This window comes from Borostomias antarcticus (assembly GCF_949987555.1).
Source record: "Borostomias antarcticus genome assembly, chromosome: 11".
Taxonomy (NCBI): Eukaryota; Metazoa; Chordata; class Actinopteri; order Stomiiformes; family Stomiidae; genus Borostomias; species Borostomias antarcticus.
This window is the reverse complement of record NC_140244.1, coordinates 20107152-20122143: the sequence shown is the minus strand read 5'-3', so window position 1 is coordinate 20122143 and position 14992 is coordinate 20107152.

Below are 14992 nucleotides of genomic sequence, written 5' to 3'. Positions count from 1 at the left end.
TTTGAGTTGAAATTCCTTACAGGCTATAGACAATGTGGTACCCCTTCACATTACAGCTCAGTAATTATTATTTTTATTTGTTCTATTTAACCTTTATTTTACCAGGTGGTCCCATTGAAATCAAAGATCTCATTTACAAGGGAGAACTGGCCCAAATACAGTAGCAGCATTAAAAGCTACAGATAAAAACAACAATAAAAAATAACAATAGAGCAGAAATCACACTGTACAAATGAAAATACCTATGGACATTGACACGAGCCAACGGAAGCAGTTAACAACGAGCGTGTGAATGCTTAAAAAGCAGTCAGAGATACCAGTTCCATTAGCTTTAGATCATTTTGAAGGCTATTGCAGGTAAGAGGAGAGAGAGAGAAGAGCACATAAAAGCTTCTTTCCCATTTCAGTCCTGGCACTCGCCACAGACAACAGGATCACATCATGAGATCTCAGACTATAACTACTGACAGGTCTCTGTGCAATCAGAGAGCAGATGTAGGCCGGGAGTTTACCTAGGATGGCTTTAGAAATGAACAGGTACCAATGACTGAGCCTCCGCAAGGTCAGTGATGGCCAACCAGACCTGGAGTACAGTGTGCAATGAGTTAGAGCTTGTGATAAAACGTAGTGCAATGTGATATGCTGAATCTAACGTGCTGGCAATGGATGGGTGCATGGGACCCTGGGAGACACCATTACAAATACCAAGCCACTTAGAAGTGAACCATCAAATTGGACACGTTGTAAATAAATAGAATGTTAGGATGGGATTGGGGAGTTAACTACATAGGTAACTACTACTAGTAATTACCGGCAACTAATGGTAATTGCAGGTAATTTCTTAGTAATAAAGTTTGGTGGGGCGATCTGGGGTTGTCCCCCTGCTAGTTTTACACATTTTGGATCACATTTCATACATTTTACAAAGGTTTTGATATTTAATTCTTGTTAGCCCCTTTCGGTCCTGTTAGGTATGGCCAACATAACAGAAAAAATGGCCAGTCTTCTTCTGTGTTTGAATGCCATGGGTGACAGTCACAGCGCTCACTATGGCATACAAACGCTGAAGAAGACTGGACATTTTTACCACTTTAGCAAAAGTTGACACGTTTTTTTTAAAGAAAAATATAAAAAAATGTTTATGAGTCTGTGGCTGAAACCATCGCCTTGATTACCCTAAACTACCCACAGTAGCCAGACAGGCCCAGACTAACCCAACAACCTCAAACAACTATACCAATAAAACTAAAACTACCCCAAATAACTTAACCCGCCCCAAACAGTGTTGGGCCAAATTAAACCATATTGTTACCAAATTTGAGTAATTAGGCAAATATTGTAACAACCACATCGCGGTCTTTAATTAATGAACAAGCTCACTTGTTGAAGGCAATGATTATTCAGTTTGAAAGGAAATTTAACTGGTCTACATTCATTAATTACAGGATCCTCCTTCCAGGATCCTCCCTCTTAAGCATCTATTATATTTTTAGTTTGCTACTCTTGTCCTCTGGCTATAGCACTAGATTATTCTCTTAGTCACTTGTTTAGAAAGGAGATGCACTTATGAGTACTAGTGAGTAGTAGTACACTTACTTACTACGTTAAATGCAATTATTGTAAGTCCCTTTGGATAAAAATAACAATACCACAACAATACCACAACTTAATATTTCTGCAGTCCGATACAAGTGTAGACTGAAGCTATAGCTTATAATGCCTACCCTTATAAGAACACATCATTGACTCAAAAGGTAACAGCATACAGGGTGGCTGTGGCTCATTGGTAGAGCAGGTCGTCCAATAATGGTCGATGGTTCGAATCCCACATGTCGAAGTGTCCTTGGGCAAGACACTAAACCCCAAATTGCTCCCAATGAGCAGGCTAGCACCTTGCATGGAAGCTACCGCCATTGGTGTGTGATTCGTGTGAATTGTCTTTGTAAAGCGCTTTGGATAAAAGCGCTATATAAGTGCAGTCAATTTACCATTTACATAAAAGACAAAACAAAACAAAAACAACTTGCATATCTGGTACCCTGTCCTTCTGGACATGTCTTAACCTGATGAGCCACCAGGGCTCCCCCCAGTGTTTCTATCTGATTATCCATATTTGTTCAGTATGTTATTTGAAAACTTTTTATTTTTATTTTTTAACCTTACTGAGATTCAAGATTCCTTTATTTGTCACATGTAATGTACAGTCGCAGTGAAATGCTGCTGCCAACCCCAAGATTACGCTCAATACAGATAGACTCCAATACTCAATTTGCAAATTTACAAGTTACAAATTTACAAATTACACAATAAGTACCATTTCTATACAGTATAAAGACACAGGTAAAATAAGATAACATAGATTATCTGAGTGTTCTACATGTTTCAGTTCCTCTCTACAGCTGTTCCACAGATTTTCTTTTACTTTTTAACTGAGATAGAATCATATATAACGCTACATTGATCCTCACTTAATGTTTTTTGAACATGCAAATTCTTCTTAAATCATATTTACTCTCTTTTTAAATAATTTGGTCACTAATTGTTTTTTTTTTTGCTTCATACATTTTTGGAGTCATTTTTTGGGTAATTTTTTTGTGTCCAAAGTCGACCAAATCTTTACATTTTAAAGCCTGTGTAGTTCAATAAAATGTGAGTGAGCCTTTTCCTAGTATTGCAAATGATTTTGACACTGACAAGTTATATTACTTCTTTTTTCTTTTTTTTTTCTTTTTAAGTAAGTCAAATTCATATTTCCAAAGCTGGACATTTAAAAAAAAAAAAAAAGAAATAGGATTTCCTTAAATCATATTACATTGATTTGAAAATTAGATCAAAAACTGAAAATTGGAGATTTGATAAAATATAATTGTTCAAAGCATAATGCAAATGAAAATAATCCTGTCATATAAAATATAATACAAACTCATACAGTGCATGATTCCCCTTGGTCACTGTTTTATCGCCACTATGTCTCGGTAGTCGGTAGTGAGACATTTGAGGAGTGACAAGGAATTTGGGAAAATCTAAAATAGATTATCATCAACTGTACCAACTACTAAAGTAGATTATAATCAACTGGCAGTATATATGTCAACTTGACATAATGGTTTGAGACATATTCAGAAAGTAAGAAAATAAAGAAAATACTATATAAATATAGATTTTTTAAACCTCCAATTTCTACGACTACTTTTTTTTTTTTTTCTTTCTAATTTCTACTTTCTACTGTAGTGCCCCAGCTAGCATCATCACAATGTGTTACACAGACAATGGAAAACCAATGTCCCACCTAGTATTTACATTATACTGCTTAAGAATCAGCAACAAATTGGGACAAACATAAGAGTTATGATTGTGTACGGTTTTTAAAAATGTGTTTAATGGCAGCTATGTGAGCGTGCTGCGACTCATTCGCTGCCCTGGTGCTGTACACATGAAGCCTGCCAAAGTGGTTGCGAAACCGCCCTGCACCACGACTCCCTGACAGGAATTTCCCATCGCCCCATTATCAGCATCAGACGAGCTGAGTGATTGCAATTACATCTGCCCAAATGCTAAGAGCAACCGTTTTTTTCTCTCTTTCCGACAGAGAAGTGAACTTTTATGAATGGCACCATTGTGAACGTGTGAGGTTTCTGTCTGCCTGCCCAGAGCCGTGTAAACCAGTAGAGTTGGGCTGTATAGCTTTAATGAGGATTTAATTAGCAGATTCCTCCTCTCTTGTGACTGACCCATAGTGTGATGGCCACTGCAGAAGCTCTAATGGACAGGCAGCCAGGACACGACGGGATCCCAAAATAACAAAGTGTTGAATCAACCACACTGCCAAAACGACATGATTCAAGCTGCTGTCAGACCACATAATAGTTTGTTAACAGCTATAAAACCATATGCCATGCCATTAGTTTGTGAAAATCTATTCAATAAGCTGCATGAGTTGTACAGCTTTATTTTGACCTTGGTTTGATTAAAGGGGAATTCAAGTCTATGATTTTGTAGCCTCTAAACACATGGAATATGTGTCTTGTTTACAATGAACTTAAACCAAACCAGAACATTTCATTATTTTAGTAATAAGTTCAATAAGCTGAAAGTGGTGGTTACAGATGCTATTTTGAAAGACTCAATTGACCAGCATGCATTGCGCGAAACTGAGCTATCGGGAGGAGCCGAACGGAGTCGGAATTCAGCAGAACAACAGCGGTAGCCATCATTATCTCTCGAGCGAACATTTGTCACTCAGAACATTTATCAGACCCTGTATCTAGCTACTGTGTATTTGCTATTGAAGAAAAACACAGACAATGCCAAAATACTGTGCAAGTTGTGGAATCAAGGATTTACCTGCACCAGCGGGTAAGTGAGTTTCCATCGGTTGCTGGAACACCGCAAAAAGTCCAAAGAACTCAGGTAAATGAAACATCTGTGCGTCGGTTGTCATCTTTCGTGTGAGTGTTTGTGACCGCATATTTTTGATTTGTTGAACTAACTTATTAGGGTAGGCTAAAGCTAGAGGGTTAGCATGGTGCACTCAAGTCGCCGTCCTCCAAGATGTTTTTGTGTGTGGCTGTAAGCCAGTGCACTTAGTATAGCATTTGTCCGGTTATCACTCCCTCCCTCCTTTACTCCGTCACTCCGGACAATGTTGGCCTGCATTTCTCTGTTGGCACCACAAGTGGCAGTAGTCCCAGCACACCAAAATCAAGCCACCGATCTCCACTGCACAAGTAGAGTAGTGGTGAGAGCATTGGACTCCCACCTGGGAGACCGGGATTCAAGACCCGGTGGGGATGACTTCATGTTATCATCAGTGTAACTGCTTTAGCCACTGACCGCTACCATTAATGTTATGGAAGCTGCTGCTAGTTGTGAGCTCATGAGCTAACTGGCTATCTCGCTCTTATTGTGCTGGATTAGCATTGGAAGCATTGGAACTGACATTATTTCATGTCATTTCAATTCACAGCTATTTCAGTAGCATGACTAGCTTCCGTCCTACCAGTCCTGAACAGAAACAAGCCAGCCAAGCACATAAGCCAGGCTGGACCTGGCCTGGTTCTTGTTGTAGTCCTCGTTATTTTCCTTGACTATAGTTGCTGATGTAAACAAAGCATGTTCACGAAGTCTGCACCTCGTGACTTTGACGCGTTTTGGCGTAGGAAAATCCCCGGAAGTGCATACTTCGTGAACATGCTTTGTTTACATGGAGCAACTATAGTCAAGGAAACCACATTTTTATTTATTGTTTTGTGGGTGTCTAGTTGTTGACCCTTATGTTGTTCGAGGGTGGAATTCTCCTTTAAGAAAGAAGCTTTCATGCCAACAGTTTCAATGTGGTCTCAATCATGTGCAATCACACCAGGCCAGAGATCCATCGCAGCCTGAAAACGTAGAGGACATTTGGTTGAAGACCGGCCCAGACCCTGTACTCTCTGTTCTTGCTCCGGTCTCTGTCAGCATTTCCAAACATGGCCACCTGCAGAGAACAGCGCAGACAGAAAGACTCTCCCTTTCAGAGACACACAGCTCCTGTATATATTATGTTTTGAGCATGCTTTGCATTTTTTCACAGCAACCCAAGCTACTCCAAACAGCTCCATGCAGTCCAAGTCCCGCTGATACCAAGACTGCCCGCCCTAAACAAACCCGTTGCTAGGATACCATCCCAGTAGTTTGTCTTGTCTCTCAAGGAACAGAGGATATGTGTGAGAGAAAATGCAGTGTTCTGTATGAAGGGCATTGAGCTGGCGTCTTTTTCCCCTTCATTTTTTTTTGCAGACACTGTCTCATACTTTCTCTCCATCACTTTCTCTTTTCCTGCCTTTTGTTCTCTCTCTCTCTCTCTCTCTCTCTCTCTTCCAGATTTCATTAGGAAGTGCAGCTCAGTGAAGATTTGGAATGACCATGGTGTACACACAGACAGTGAGCAACGGTTGATTTTCCTATAAATTCTGCTCGGCAGAGGCACAGAAGCAGGAGCCATTCCTCAGACATGGAGGCTCCTGGGAAGAGTTTACCAGGAGTCCAAGACATTTTTCCGATAACAGCACCTCTCTGTCTGTCCGTCTGTCTGTCCATAGCGGTCACTATGCAGACAGAAGTAATGGGAGGGATTTTGATGGTGCTAGTGTAGTTAGATTGTTAACATACAGAAAGAAAGCTTAACTCCTTAAAGATCTTTATCACCATTTTTCCCACTTCAATGCTGTGGAGACAGGTGTCAAAATACCAACTAGCAGTGTCAACCACATGTTCATTAGGACTACTTCATCTGTCTCTGCAACATTTTCGCAACTGCTTGGTTTTTTAATTGCTTGGTTCAGTCAAAAAACAACTTATCCTGTTAGAAGGGGAGAATTTGAGAACTGCTTCACTGTGGTCACTTGGGTCTAAATGTAAAGCATTTTGTAGCCTGCACAGTCATCACCAACCTGTCTACTTCACATCTTTGTTTGAATAATATTTTTACATTTCTGTGTTTCAGCAGTGTTTGCAAGCAGACAGCAATTCAAGAGTAATTTTCTGTAATTTCACACTCAAATTGCTTGGCTGTCAGATGCATTCACTATTCACACATGGCCCCTCGGTTGTGTCTCATCATATCACTGTTGGTTTCTGGCTTCGCCACATCCACTTAGGTCTCCTTATCTCACTTACCTCTCCGGGGCTGTAGACCACAGCTATGCAGAAGCTGCGTGAGGACACAGGGCCATTCCACCTTACGAAAAGCACACAGCAAACCAGGCCATCTCTCCCAGCCCCCGAATCCCCAACACCAGGCAGAACGAGGCAGGGCCACCGAGTGTCATCTCGGGTCAGACTGGAGACGATGACATGAACTGAAACAGAGTCTTTCAGAGACTGAAACAGAGTCTACCGTAATTACCCAGCGTCGTCTGACAGGGATCTGTCATTGGTACTGATTGTTTGTCCTGGTGCCCACCTCCCTGGGGAGCAGAGGGGGCGTTCGAAAGTCCCTTCAGCTGGACAGCGTGTTGCCTCCCGGAGCCCACGGGAGGCCCAAACCGGAGCCATTGGTGAGATTGGTATCGTGTTAATGGCTCCCCAGGCTCCAAGACACATAGCAGCAAAACCATAAGAGGCTGAGGAATGTCGAGCTCCTCGAATCAATGTCATAATTAGAGACAATTGCGCACAGACCTGAGTCATTCAAACCAATCGTGCCCATTCTGAACCTAGCTTGTCTGACTCTTTATCCACCATCGTCGGTGTGTGTGTTTGTGTGTGTGTGTGTGTGTGTGGACAGACATACACATGCATAAACAATGTCACGCACAATGTCTTATGATGGGGTATTTATGTGTCATAGACCTCACTCAACCTCATTCTCTAGCGCCACTAAGCTCGGTCGTTATGAAAAACATGTCAAGCATCCAGTATAATGATGTGCCTTCTCACAAGACTGATGACTAGACGCAGAATAGCACTAATGGCACTAATAAGGCTAAATCTCCCCTATTATCTGAAGGATAAGACAGGTAGGTGCAGGGGCTGGGAAGAGAGCTGAGGCAGGAGTTGGGACCAGGGGTGGGCTGTGGTTTGTGTTTTGGGGGTTGCGGTCTCCTGGAGGTGGGGCTAGTGTGGACAGAGGTGTCCTGTTCTGGACTCTGGGGGCAGATGAGCCCACAGACGCTAGGCTAATCCCAGGCCATAAAGACAACAAACACAGAACAGGCACGATGGCAGCTCTGGTGTACTGCTCTGCCTTTGTCTGGTCTTATGAGATCAATGATCCTTGCTACACTGCCCCGATACCTTTTAATGATTTGTCTGTCAGTACAACTTACTCAATGATAAAACTGGTGTTGTGACTTGACTAGCTAAATGAGAGGGTATGAAGGAAAACTATTGCTGAGATGTTACCACCTCTGGCTTCCAGAATTCACTGTCAACAATCCAAACACATTATCTCATTCTCTTGTGGGTGCTGGAATGTGGTGTGGGCTTGACTAGGCTTTGTACAGCCTTCATGCCATCTCCCTCACCTCCCAAACAACTCCCCGACTCCCTCCCTCTCTTGCTCACCCACCCCCCTCAACCGCCATCATTCACTCCTCTCCTTGTTACCGTGTTAATAAACTGCAGACCGCAAACCTGGCAACACCCTGCCTCGTTAAAATCTGTGAGCGCCATCCATCCCCTGCTCGGTTTGAGGGAGAAAGGCGATCCAGTGCGAGGTGACGACGGGCTACTGTCTGAGCGATGGAGAAGAATCTGCTCTCCAGGGGAAGTCCAAACACCGCTGGACCAAGAGAATCAGTCAGCTGCAGGCGCTGGCTTTGACTCTTAACATGGACAACCAGCAAGCGAGTTTCACCGCTAATCAAAGCTGTCAGGAGACTGTATACATCCTAGCTGGGAGCGATCGGGTCTAGTAACGCTCAGCTCTGCTGTCCCGTTCGCTCAGAGGTGTAATGTCGTATATCAGGCCTGTCTTTTCTCGAGGCACCTAATCTTTCAGAAGCTTTTAGGAGAAATCCCACTGACAGTGTTATTTGAAATGTCCTCGTGATTATTCTGTCCGTGGGGTTTGCATATCTACGAGTGGCTCACTAAGACACTGGCTATAATGAGAGGCGGGTTTGGAATGAGCCTCTGTGCGTAAAATGAATAAGACCTGTGTATTCTTATCACGCAGTCTTCAAGCTAATCCTCAGAATCTGGTCAAAATCCAAGGGATATATGTTTAACCTGTAAATGTATACTTCGCCTCCTCTCCGACTAGACTGGATTACACATAGATGTATTTATATGAAAAAGTGCGCCTAGAAGATCTTTTGGCACACTGATAAAACCATTGAAAAAAAATCCAATATTTGTGGACATAACTCTTCTGGCTTGAGACAGGTTTACAGTCTTGTGCTGGCAGAATGAATTCCTGAAATAAACTTTCCAGACCCTGGGAGTGAAAACAACTCCCTTTCTTTTGTGAGGCAGACTGGCCTGGGCCCGATATTCATCAGTAGGGATAACCTCTGACCTTGGAATCATATGACGCTGAGTGCTGGAGATCCTACTGCAGCCAGACAGTCTGACTGAGACGCCATCTCTCTCCCCAACACTCTTTCTCTCCCTCTCCCTCTCTCTCCCTCTCACCTCACCCCTCAGTTCCCTCTCTCTCTCCCCTATGCCCTGCTTTCTCTAGAGGTATATATTGTCTGTATTACAAATACCCCCTTTTAGCACCAACATGGTTTATCATGCTGAAGCAGTCTCATCCTACCAGCAGGAGAGGTCACTATCCCTCCTCCCCCTCCTCCTCCATCCCACTCCAAGCCCTGAAATGCCATCTCACAGGCAGACAAGACAGCAGTTTCTCAGCGCCCCCAAACCATTATCATTAGGTAGGCTTTGACAGAGCTTTTCCTCACCGTACAACAGGCTGAAACAGCTGGTGACAAGTCTCCCTGCCCCCGCCCTGTCTGTCCTGGTCTGCAAGGATGCTTGTTGTGACACTGGCTTTCAGATAAGAGATTCCCAGGGCATAACTCACGGGAAAGACACACACCACACTACACAGGCCTCTTACAGGCTCCAGACCAGGACCCCATCCTCCCATGTGGTCCAGAGAAGCCCATAGGTCTATAGTCTCAACGCCAGAGATGAGAGTTCTTTCGCTGATACACTATGTAAGCTATGTTAACTACGTTACTGCATGCTGCAGATCTCTCTATGGGTCTGGGACACTTCATGCAAAAATCTGGTGTTCAAATTCTGGCAATTCATTGGTAACGCCGGAACCCTGGCGACACCAATCAGTAACGACTTTTGCGATCAGGCGTTCCCACTCATGGATATGCCCCACCCATCTAACCTAGGTTAGCATCTCTCATTTGCTGCTACGACCTGTCACTCTTTCAATTTTGATCCGTCAATATGCCCTCAGAACACCAGCTTGGACGGCAAAGTGGCACAGACTCTATTATGTACAGTAGTATGTGGAGCACAGGGATTCAACATAATATTTGAGTCTGGAGAGAGTCTAATAGGCCTATGACCTTGGCCAGATGGACGTTAACGTCCACATACAGTAACACTACTTTACTGTTCACATTAGGGCTGTCAAATAAATACTCAAAGTTCGACTAGTCAGCCTCAGCCTCCCCTCAGCCTCCCGAGTCCCGCCCATCTTCTAATCATGCCAAAACACATCAGCCTACGTTAGTATTCAATCTTTTCAACATTGCTAAAACTCAGCAGAACAACTGTATCTGGGTAAAAGACGTGACGCTTGTTTTTTTGTGTTCCTTTGGTTAAGTTAAAAATGTTTAGGTTAAAAATTGAAAATAAACTTAAAGATTACTTGCATACATTCTTTTCTGACAACCTGCCCTAAAAGGTTGTGGTTTTAATTAATTTCTAGAGAATTATTGAGTAAAAATTGCAAAAATGTCTAAGTGGTGTAACCATAAAAACTGAGTACAGAAAAATTCAAATTGCTCAAAAGAGCTGGAAGTCAAAAAAACAAACATATAAACTAGTTTGGCATAATCTTACATAAGAACTATTTTAAAGTTAATAAAAGAAGTGGAACTATATTGTTCCGGATATTATAAAAAATCCGGGGAATCATGTCAGTCAGGCCAACTTGCATAACTGTCTAGATGGTGTTACCACCATATAAAGAGTTTTTTTTTAAACAAGATGACAATTTTGGTGGGAAATGTATCACAGAGAAGGACCCCTCTCTGCTCTTCATGGTTGCATGTCAAGGTCAGTAACTCTCTTAGAAATATTGAGATAATTTGACATTTTAGGGTATGGTCAGGTATGATTAGGTTTACATGTCAAATGGTGTAACCAGTGAAAAACATTGATTATTGATCTTAATAATAAAAACAAGTATTTACTTTAAAAAGTATGTTTGAAAGTAGCTAGGTCAACTAGCTAGCTTTCATGGGTGTCCATGTAAATGCCTGACAAATGTGATTTTTTATGTAAATGTCAAATGGTGTAACCAGTTACACCATTTGACTCAAATATTATTCCTATTTTAAGTCTTTCTGTTTGATGCTATTTTAGGCGAGGACCAATATTTTTTGATGCAGCACAAGGACAACTAGCCATCTTAAGAAGAAATGTTTAGTTTATTAGTCAGTTTTATTTATTTTCCAAGTATTCTTTCGAGAAAAGGGGAATTGTCATTTACATCATAGCCTACATGTTATTTGGCCAGACATTCTATGTTGTGTTGAGACTCAGAGATGGCCTGCCTTATAAGTCAGATACTCTGCCATTTCATCATTAATACAATATAATAAATGTGGTAAATGTGGATGGTTACACCAATTGACACTGGGTTATGTCAAATGGTGTAACCAGTGTTTGTTCATGAAAATATACATTTTTTTATTTATTTTATTAATAATAATATTAATTATATTCCTATTCCTATCTAAGCATTATATTCTACTGTAGTGTAACAACATGTTTTTAGCCTTTTTGACATACATTTCCATAGATCATAACAAAAACCAAGGTGTTTTCAGCATACCATATGACCCGCTTGATGTTGCAAAACTGGTGAAATATTAAAATTTGAGATCACCTTGATAAAATCTATTCTTAGGTAACATGTTGTAATTGATTATTATTATGAGTACACCTACATACACTCTAGGTTGATAAAATATTGAATCTGGTTACACCACTTGACGTTTTCAGGCACATTTGGTCTTACTTTTTGAGAAAAAAAAGTGCAAATGTAATTTCAAATGACCAAAACCAACATACATACAAAATCCACATATTAACACACCTGATGCATGCTTTTAAAACAGTATTTCCCCCAATTTTTTTTTCATCTTTCCCACCCTTATTTGTCACTGACCCACCTGCAGTAGGCTATCTATCTGTGGCGAGGAAATAGCCTACCTACTTCCTTAAAATCTGTCTATATTATATAACTCATCATTATTACTCCGATTGTTTTTCACTGCCATAGTTTTCACGGTGAGTTTGTAATCCCGATAGTGTATTCAGCCTGTTATTTTGACTATTTTGGTTCTTGAATTGGTGTTTTTATTGTGAACTTTTTTTAAACATTGGAGTCAACGGGCACTTCCGCATCCGTACTACCAATTACGTCCCTGGCAGCTGAAGTGAATAAAGCGAATAGGCTATTCCTCGTGTTTTATTTTCAGTTGGCTAGGATATAGGCCTGATAAACAGACCCTGTTTGCACTAAATGTCACCCATGTTGACTGGGTATTAATGTTAGTTGAATACTTGAATCCTGTGAACACAGATCTATTAATACACAGTTCTATTAATACATCCATGACACAGACGGACATGAAAGTTCCGTTGGTGCTTGTTCATGACAATAGACGGAGAGCCCCCTCTTGTGGTTAGAAGTGGTTCCATTGTATGCGTCATTTTCTATGCAAAATTATACAATACCAATAGGCTAATCGAATATGATCGATTTTCTGAAAATATTTAAGAGAGAAAGTTGAATATCATTTCTGAGCTCATTTGACAGCCCTAGTTCACATTCACGTTACTGGTCAGTGTGCTTCCAGGCAGCTCCAGTCCTGCTCTGAGGTATAATGGTGAATGTTGTGAGTAAGGGAGCTCTGAGACATGCGGTAATTACAGAGCTCATCCACGGATAAGCCTCTTGGGTGTATACTTTCATACTTTCACTATATCCACGGCATGGCGGCACAAACATGTAATTCAGACCTTGTAAAACGAATGACCTGAGTTGAATATCCAAATCCTGTGTAATATTACATGGTAATATATTATTTAGTATTTAGTTCCTTTCCGTGCTCAGTAGCCTACATTCCCTTCCAAACCGATGACCAACATTGGTGTGTGTGTTTAAACAAGCGACTCATGATACGACGATGTGGCATAACATTATTGTACAGGGGGTCCCTAGGGCGGCAACAACGTCAGGAAGAGGGGCGGGGGTGCTTGCCCATACATACATACAGTACATCTCTGTTAGTTTCACAAGCTGGCAACCGTAAAGCCGTCATTAATCAGAGTTTGAGGGCATTTCACTGAAGTGAGTCATGGTTAGAGAGCGGAGCGCCGCGCCAGAGAGGTGCAGGGGGATGAGCGGCGCGGCTGTGCTCGGAGCGGGCGGCGAGCATGAGGCGACATGTTCGGGCCGATGCAGAGGAGATGGGAGTTCTCCTGTAATGAGTGCTTTGTGAGATAATGGTATGCACAGGCCCGCCCCCCGCCTGCCCATGTTCCCTCGCTCGGCTCCAGAGGTGGGAGAAACAGCAACAAGAACAACGCCGGAACATGTCAGTCACGCTGACACGCAGCGCCGTTGACGCCGCCAACACACTGTCATGCAGGGCTGATTAGTGTTGTACATGGATCCTTGAGCAGGGTTGTGTAGGGCTGGGTAGAATTGTGTTGTAAGCAGCCCTACATGGGTTACTGCAGCACGGGGGCGTATTAAGAAGCCCTTTCCATGAGTAGTGCTAGAAGTTGAGCTAGAAGTTGTTTTTGCTCGAGTTAGGCTACCAATCATGGAACAACACCAGCTTCAGTCCTATATGACAGACAGGTTGGCTTTTAAGAGACTTGATGCTTGCGTGGATTCCCAGCCTTCCCAGCCCAGACTAGTGGCTACACCTCCTACGGGCAGCATAAGCTAGAGCAGCCTCAGCAGAGAGGGTATGGCTAACAGCTGTGTGTTCCTGTCTCGGGACAACTGGCTCTGACGGCATTTCCTTGGATATTCTCACATACTGTGTCTTTATTTCCAGTGGTCAAGCTGCTGCGCTGGATCCCCACTCTGTGCTCGCCCGGGATAAATGCTGCTTTGTCAGTGTTTTTCCCCTCTGAGCAGCTGTCCACAGCCTCCCTCACGCCACCCTCAAGTGTTGGGATAGTAAGAATTATACATTACATGCACGTTGTAGGGAACCAAGTCTCTTGCACAAAAATGTAATACTTAATCATTTATCATGGATGCCATAGGCGGAAAGTTAGACACACTTGCGTATCTTCTGATGTGTATACAGTAAGCATACTTTAGAAATGTTACTGCAGATAAGACAGATCTAACATTTCTTGGAAAGGGTATGGATAATCATTTTAATCTGGAATGATGTTCAAAGCGGACATTTTTGGCTGTGATAGCTTTGAGATTCCATGATCAACACAACACAGGGCTTGCAACTGTCTCTGGCATGTAGCAGATTGGTGTTAACAAGTCCACAGGCATAGACCAGGCCTAGACCAGGACTAGAGACCAACTTCACTGAGTGAAGGAGCAGATACACCAGCAGATACACATCAAAGATGCACACCAAAGATGTACCTGTGATAAAATGGAGACAAGGACAATATTGGATGACAGGACAGGGCTACAGAATGTACCAGAAAGAGAAGAGAGATGGAGTGAGACCGAATGAAAAGGAGAGAGAGAGGACACAACGAATAGTAAGGATGTAAGGGGAAGCAAACACCGGGGGGTCAGAGAAGCAGACGCCTTGCCTCTCAGGGACTGATTAAATGTACGAGTGCCCCTGAGATTGGAGCCAGGGAGAGTCAGCCCAGGGAGAGAGAAAGAGAGCAAGTGAGAGAGCATGTTACCAATAAGGCCCTGACAATTACCTGGACTGACAGCCAGAGAATGGGAGGAGAGGGACTGGCTCCACACTGCTCAGTCAGCCAGAAAGCTTCCAAACGGTGGGGCTAACATAGGTCAAGTGATTTGGCGCCTCGGGTGTATTAAAGCTATTTACAAGAGCCCAAAGGATTTACGGTGCTTCACAACGGTCTGCTATTTTATACGACCTGGCACTAGGTGGTCGTGTTTTCTGACCCCCTCAATCAATACGAAAGGCTAATAAAGAATGTAGCCTTTTTTGTGTTTGGATTTTGTTTTTTATTGGAGGCTCCCTGATGCCTGTCTATGAGCACATGCACACACACACACACACACACACACACACACACACACACACACACACACACACACACACCACACCACACC